This window comes from Pundamilia nyererei, unplaced genomic scaffold (genome assembly GCF_000239375.1).
Source record: "Pundamilia nyererei isolate P.nyererei 1_Seehausen unplaced genomic scaffold, PunNye1.0 scaffold00025, whole genome shotgun sequence".
NCBI classification, from domain to species: domain Eukaryota; kingdom Metazoa; phylum Chordata; class Actinopteri; order Cichliformes; family Cichlidae; genus Pundamilia; species Pundamilia nyererei.
The window spans coordinates 1,505,045-1,513,372 of NW_005187426.1; the positions used below are offsets into that span (position 1 = coordinate 1,505,045).

Sequence of the window (8,328 nt, forward strand, 5' to 3'; positions counted from 1 at the left end):
CATCCCTTAAAAGCATCTACTTGGGATTTTTGTCTCGATGCATGCTCAATCATCCGGGTAAGGAAATCCCAAAAGGTTCATTCTGTTCATCTGGACGTAGCGTTCTCAGTGGGGAGAAACGTTTCGTCACTCATCCAAGTGACTTCTTCGTTCTCAGCTGAATGCAGGTTTCCCCAATCTTATAAACAGTACATTTGCATAATGACTGAAACTAGCACCACCAAGTCATCGGTTCAGGTATGTGATACTTGGGATTTTTGCGAGGCAAACTAAGATCACTGACACTAGGAGAAAGTTTACAGGTTCACAGCTCAAGTCACGCTTGCTTTAGTGTAAGGCCTCAAGGTACAGTAAGAGGCTTTGAAAGAAAGCCTCCACCAAATGGCATACAAGAGTGCCAGGGAGACAGCTTTCAGGCTGGTTTTAAAGTCTCACGAAACACAGGCATTAAATGTCCTTGATCCCCACGTCAAACGCTTTGTTAAGACTTAGAAATGAACGTGCTCTGAATGAATATTGAATCAGAGTTTACATGTTAAAGTTGCTGTTTAAATACTAGGCCTTTTAAGGATGAAGGAGTTCAAGCAGTTTGTCCAAATAAATGTTTCATTCCAAACATGAACAATATCTGACTCACAAGGCCTCTAAAACTCTAGACGATGATATCAGTCAAATTCATGAAGAATTCACTGGAACATTTGGGCCCGTTGAGAGTTTGCTGCATGAATAGAGCTGTGCCACACTGGAGGAGGATTAAAGCGCCGTATGGCTCAGCTGGGTTTGATGTTTAACCCAGAGGTTTGTTTAACCTCTCACATTCTCTCTCCCTGGTTAACCGCTAGTTACTCACCTACTGCTACAACATGACCATTGCTGAGAGAGAGCACCTGCTTTACGCTGCACCCTTGTCTGGTTCTTTTTATGGTTCACTATCAGCCCTGCTCCTCTGAAGCACTGCTAAATTAGTCAGGGCAACGTCACCTCCTCAACAACCCCACCACAGTTACTTCGACACACCATGTTGACTACCACTTAGGTAGTCACGGCTGTTTGATTTAATCAAACCGGGCTATTGTCTCTATGAACAGATATGAGACCGCGGTGGTGACGCGACCTCACCCTGCCTCACAAAAGCTGCCTCTGTGCAGAGACAGCACACAAATGCTGGCTGACAACACAAGGCCGGGGTATGAAAGGTCTCCTCAGTGCGTGGTGACAGTTATTACCCTCTCCACTGAAACCAAATACCTGTGAGCCCAGATAGCATTATCTTATTGTGAGGCACACTGGGGGCCAGCCTGTAATCAGGGCCCAGACCTTCACCAACTCTCCTCCTTAGGTTTAAAGCCATCCCTTCCCTTCTGTTTCCACACGATGGAAAATCTGTCTATTTGATTCTTCCCTGACACCTAGATGATTTATATTTATTAGGAAGTTTAAATTCTCTCAGGACTACATGAAAAAAATCTGTTGAAAATGAACAAGAAAGCTTTTATGCAATAAATTCAGCAGGATTCCAAATGCACAATCCATTCACTGGCAGGCGATGGGTGAGCATTGCACAAAATCTCTCAAAATGATCATCTGACATTTCATGGGACCACAGTGTTAGTTACAAAACGAACTACTACGGAGTACAAAACAGAGGGCAAAAAGCACACAGAAAGATGGGGAGACAGCAAAGTTTTAGAAAAGGAAAGTGCTGGTTAGTCTCATTTGGGAGGTAAGAGGTTTAGCCAAGAGAATCCTGAGCAACGCTAACCCCAGCTTCACAGCAGGCATGATCAGATTAATATTACGTCTACAGCGAGACTGATGCACATTGTTAGGTAACTGCTACATAAAGTACCAAAGTTACATGTGAAATGTAAATACTTAATTCTTTGATAGCACAGCAGCTTTTTGGTTAGTGTTAGCATTAGACAGACAGTATTGGCCTGAACCTAAGGTTTGGTACTCTCTCAGTCAAGTTAAGACATGCAAGTTCTGTCAATCAGACCCTCTAAATTGCTCCCAAAATTGCTCCCAAATATGCATGTGTTTGTGTGTGTTTACACTTTACACTTTACACTGTGTTTATCATTTCGGTGAGTTCCACAATTCAGATAACAAGTAGCTGTCAACCTTTTCACCACTTCTTTAGAAATGGTTTTAAAATAGGAATCTACAGCTACTGCAGTTTGTTTGGGGAACTGAATTCCCAGTGGGGCATGCAAGTTTCTACACAAGACACTTTTAAGTTGCATTATGAGAAATAAATGACATCCACCCCAAAACGGATCATGCCTGCCATGTGATCAAACAGGAGACAACTAAAAAAGAAACTGAAGAGTAAAAAATTTAGAACAATAATATGAATGAGAAAGCCGTCAGAACCCTGTTTTCACCAATTACAGGAAGATTTAGGAAAATAAAGAAGTGAAGCTTCCATATTCTGTCTCAAAGCACATCTTTCACAGTATTCCTACCAGTTTAATGATGCCCTATAGAATGTATTAATTTGCAGCTTTAAAAATGTCTTTCAAGGAAACGTGTGTGTTGAGATAAATATGTAAATTCCCATGAGGAGAGCCCAATTACAACTTTAACAGCGGTCATATTAGTTGTTATTGAACACATTATCAGTGAGGCAGACATTGCTAGGTGCATCACAGACTTTGCCCCAGGGAATTGCATCAAAACAAACACGAGAAAGACAACCTGCAAATTCAGTGTGCCGCTTCACACATGGCAATGCTTTTATTTAGTCGTCATCACCGCCTACAACATAAAAGCTGCTTGTTGAATTGCCCTTATAATTCTGTCACATCACACTGAGAATCAACTTTCAAAGCTTTTGTCTCAGCCAACTAAGACGCACATGAAGGCATCAATGGAAACCTTACCCACAGTTTATTTGACGACACCGGCTGTGAGCAGACTCCTTCAGGTGATCATTAAATTAATTTTAAGTCCATCAGAGAGAGCAGGTGTGTTTATACTAGGCAGGTATTCTCAGTAGGCATGCAAGCTCTCACCACACTGATTACACTGAGCTAAATATGGCTTTGTGCTAACACAGACAGTAGGCTGATCAAAGCCCTGATGTCACAGGGCACAGGCGGAGCCAACAGACTACAGGTCAGGTGTATGCCGCAACTGCAGTGGCATAACTGCAAGCGTACTCTTTTTTTTTAGCAATGCTGCAGTTTTGAGCATGTGCAGATACACAGGTTCTACTTATGGCAACATGTTTGGGAATTCAGATCACTTAAATGTTGTGATGATTTTTATATATTAATGTAAATCCTGATATTGAACCAGAAAAGAATAGAGAGTAAACACACTGTAACTGATTTCATCTGGTGGAAAAGTAATCAGAAGTAATCAATGGCAACAGTGGCTTGGTACATTAAAAGTCCTGCAGTCACATTTATAAATCAAGTGTGCATTCATCAGAAAAATGGTTTATGACTTGATTTATCTGCTAAGTTTGGTTCAAAACAAGTCAATTGGTCCCAGGTTCTCACATATAAGAATATTTAGTTTTTCAATCGTTTAAAAAAAATTACAGAAAATTTGGGGGGGAGCTTTCACTGTTGAACAGATTTTACATTTTTACAAAATATAACTATTTAAGTCACAACATATTCAAAAACAAAAATAATCATTAGCTGCAGCCCAATTCAGCTACAGGGTATTTTTATTTTCTAGGTACAGACACCATCTACCCCCACACCGTTCCATCTTTTTCCCCCTCCTTGTATGCTGGTCAGGTTTTTGTGTGGAAAACCTCAGTATCATCCAGATCCATCTACAGAAACTATGGACTGTATAAAAGTTGGAGGCAGCCACCGTGACCTCTTCTATTTTTTCTCAGCACCTGAATTTGGTTATTAAACTACAAGAAACCAAACTTAGACAAGAGGGTGGCGTTCCTAGTTATTAGCTAATGCTAGTGAGCTAGGTTAGCAACCTGCATCAATAAACTGTACGATTGAAATGTATCTGCAATTTAGTGCTAACTGACTAAAAAACGAACAAAATGATAGAATTTTCACAAAACATTCATTGTTCAGCCGCTTGAAGGACACATGAACCAGCTCTGATTGGACTGGCCCTAAAACTCAAGTCCACTTACAGAAGGATGACAGGACTGTGCAACAACACTGAATTAGCTAATCTGCCAATTAGCTAGTCAGTCATACGATGGCAACCTGCTTGAGACGAGAATGACTGCATTCTGGTTACGTTCCTATATAAACGCACGTTTGCCAAGCGAATTTATGTTTTCAAACCTATGTAAGTATATGTAGTACATGTGAATTTCCATGTCAGACTTCCAATTTTCACATATTCATCATTTATCACCATATTACAACCAACAGATTGCATGTAATTGCCAATTTGATCCCATTCAATTGCAAATCAATAGCTGACTAAGACTTCGTCTTATTGCCACTTTACCTCCATCTAGATGCACCAAAATCACTTTGAAGACGGCGACTGAGCGTGAGCGGTCGCAAACCTGTTCCCTATTTTCGAATCAAGTACTTCAAAAGAAACAAGATCACAAGTTTATTGAACACGGTCAATAATTTTGGTCGTGCCTCATTCTTCAACTACCGTTTTCTCCAGTGCGACAGTAGCACAAAGGAGACGCGACACAGGACTGGTTTAGCAGCGACCGAACTTTCAGAATAAAACACGTGTAACACCTTACAAATAAAGAAAACTGCTGCAATTTATCCTTCTACATGTTAACTGTGAGGTAGAAAAAAAGCAGCGGACCAACATTCAGAAAGAAGTGTTGTAGAGATATATCTCATGACTTCTGGTCAGAAGATGTTAGTTGGTTTGTATCCTGGCAGGCTTTATAATCTGTTACCTAGTTTAAGTAAATCAAGTAAATTAGCAGAAGTTCAGGATCATCATAACCTTTTGACTATCTCGCACACCTTTGTTTCTCAAGTACGGCTCCCAAACATCACCTGCATACTGAAATCAGATTTCACTATGTAAACACAAGACCTCCTCCAGATGCCTTTAAATCCGCTAGTAAATATTCAAGCTGTTCCTCATCCATCTAGGCAATCCAGTTTTTGTATGTTGTCTTCTGTTTGTTCTGTTTGTCTTCCCGTTGTGTTGGCACAAAAAGGCTTATTTCTGTTCAATAAAGAAATTCCCAGAGTTATATTTATTATTAGGTTTTTAATAAAAGGCTATTCTAACCAATTTCCAAGGTGATTTAAATTATCTGACATCTGTGTCATTAAAAAGAGCTAATCTGATCAAACACAAGTAAATAACAGAGGGTTTAGCAGAATGCATGCAAATGGAGAAACTGCTACGGTTATACTTGTTTACAGGATTATAAAATCCTGCTGCACATGTTGGTAACAGAGAGAGGGTTGTAAATAATTCATCATAAGCAAACATTAAGAAATCAAAGTTAGCATTTTGTCACAAAGCTGGTACTTTTCATGATGTCAAATTTTGATATCAACATAGGCACATTAACAATTAACATCAAAGCGTTCTCAATAATTTCCAGAAGAAAATAAACTCTGCTCCAGGGCACAAAGTTTGGACAAGCTGTGGAAATAGCTGCTGTTTTGGAACAATGAGTGCGGCTGCTGTTTGGCGTGCTGAGAGGATTCCAGCGATTCCAGCCTTAACAAAAACTAAGTCAAGGCTTTATTGTGAATATCAGTGGGGAATTCAGCAGTCGCCCTCCCAGGCATACCAAAACTTATCCCTGAGACAGCACTACATGATGAACTAGTACCTGTAAGACTTCCTCTAATGCTTCCATTCTATAGCAAATACAGTGTAATTACAAGGCCCACACTGTGCGTATCCTCCATCATCATTAAATTAGGGGGTTTGTAAAGATGAGAAATTGACGGGGTTCTGCTTGCAGCCAGCAGGATCCTCATGGAAATTTACAGTACTCAAAATGGGAGGCCAACTCCTCTTTCATTTGTCTCTCATAACGGAGCTAAACATATATCGCTAACTAGGACGTCCTAAGAAATAAACCTGAATTTTGCAGGGAAAGCTGCAGAGAGTAAAGTAATAAGCTTTTGTTTAGTGGAAAAGTTGCACAGTCCTCTCCTGATAGCTTGTGTGTTATGGAAAAAAAACGTGGAATGATGTGTACTGGTGAAAGAGCTCAGCTGCAGCTCGGTTTACTGTTGCGCTCACTTTCTGTCATGTTTGTTAATACCATCATCTGAAGATGGATATAATACATGGTTTGAGACCATTTTTAAAAGACCACATATCCAGTAAGTGCCACTCTAACAAAATCACGATATTAACATTTCATTCTGGTTTGCAAATCTCAAGTTAGTGGTTTGAATTTCACGCTGATCTTCACATCTAAAACTTCAAAAGAAAGTAAAAAAAAACGTGTTTGTAAAATATTAAATGAGACTTATTATGCTTTCTCTTAAATTTATAGATGCCCATTAAAAATATGCCCAAAGTTTCAAATAATAAAGAAACTGTTTGTCAAAGTAATCTCTGCACCAAAAGCTCAGGCTTCATACTCCACTCAACGTTTCAGATAGTTTTTTTCCCCACTCTTAAAGTTGTATGACAGCAAATATGTATGAGAGCAAATATCCTTACCAGTCATTTCAGTCAAAAAGCTCTGGATGTGTGCACAAAGCTAAACTGACCTGCTGTTCAAAGCTAGTTTAAAGGGAGAGAGGCCGCAATTGCTTACTTCATACAGTGGAAGAACTGAGGCCACACCAAGGCCCAATATTAGTGAAATAAGGATTATTTTAAATGGCAAAACATACAAAGCTTATCTAGGAGTGTCCTCAAAAAGACCAATATGGAAGATGAAAATGAACAGGTTCCCATTAAATTCACAAACAGTCGTGAAAATTTGGATGATTTTGAATTACAGCAACTGAAAACTTCTTTGACCAACACCTGACAGGATAAGCAACTGCTCAAACACTGAGAAAACAGTTTAACATTATTCAAACACATTGACACATTACACAAGTACAAAGCACATTTGAAGTATAGAAGTGTTAAGTTAATGAACTAGGTGAGTTTGCAGGGCTGATTCGAAGTCTTTATAAAGCTATTCTGTACTCGCCGTCAAAGTACTAATAATTAAGGCACTGCAATCTCACATCTCTACAATATATCTGCTTCATATTTATCAACTTGGAAATTTCCTTTTGCAACATAAAAGTTCATATCAACTAGGTGAAGTGTTACTGCAAATGTGACACACCCACTGTGTAAGAGGTTTCAAGAAGGAAGTGGCAACAGGTCCATTTCCTTCTTTCTGTCTTGGTCAAAGAATATAATATGGGGATGATGGATACTTGGCCTACATTCATTGGCGCCGACTCATTTTTACAGGACAATTGCACAGTCAAAGGCATGCATGGAGCGATACAAAATAGATGAGTGGGCTGCTTGATAGATAACAGAGCCAGTTCTACCAAGTCAACAATGACAGCAGGAAATCTCTGTAAACAAGTCAGATTACCAGGGTCATGAGGGAGTGACAACAAATGTGAGCAGTGTCACCTGTTCTCACTTTTACTGTTGCCATTACTAGGGCTTATTTAAAGATGAAACACTAGTGTGGAATCCAAGGATCCAACATTATTATAGACTGGGTGATAGCGTGAGTATTAAGAAAGCGTAGAATCACTTGTCAGATTAGTGTTGATGTTGAGGCCAGAGATAATCCTCAAAGACACTGGAAAAATGTAAAACATTTAGCACCCGACTCTTTTTAAGAGAATAAGAAGATTCTCTTTAAACAAGCCACTGATCAGCTTCACTGCTTGTACACAGGCAAGTGGGATAAACTCAAATTAACCAGGAAGTGAAGAAGATGAGGCTTGTGTTGTGACTTCAGAGCGAAGCTATGGGTGTGTTACAACATGGGAACCCAGAAAGCAGCCATGCCTTGGTGCCTCGCCCTTTGAACATGTTCAAATGGGTGAGGTCAAGCGGGTGTAAGTGAATTAGTAGGCCACTGCTTTTGCTTACATGTGTGCAGACCTTCCCAACAAACCAGGAAGTAAAATCAGCTCTTGGAAGTAGGCTTCCTTAATGAGGAAAAAAATAACCCGGAAAGATTTTAAGTATCTGCCCAACCCAACAATGACTTTAATTTGTTTTTGTGCTTGTGGGGGGTTATTAGAGGCAGAGTCAGTATAATTATTGACAGTTACCAGGGTTTCCGCTTCATACAAAAAACAAAAGAAAAATAGTGCCAAAGATCCGACAATTTTTTTTTTAATGAAACCAGTTGATTTATTTTTGGTTATAGATCATTTTATTAATTTAATAATTAACATAATT

General features: G+C 39.4%; 1 protein-coding gene across 3 annotated transcripts in view; it reads right to left on the reverse strand.

Annotated features, from left to right (window-relative positions):
* Positions 1 to 8,328, reverse strand: part of LOC102210987 (A-kinase anchor protein 13) — a 121,852-nt gene that overhangs the window by 111,107 nt on the left and 2,417 nt on the right. The window lies entirely within an intron of this gene.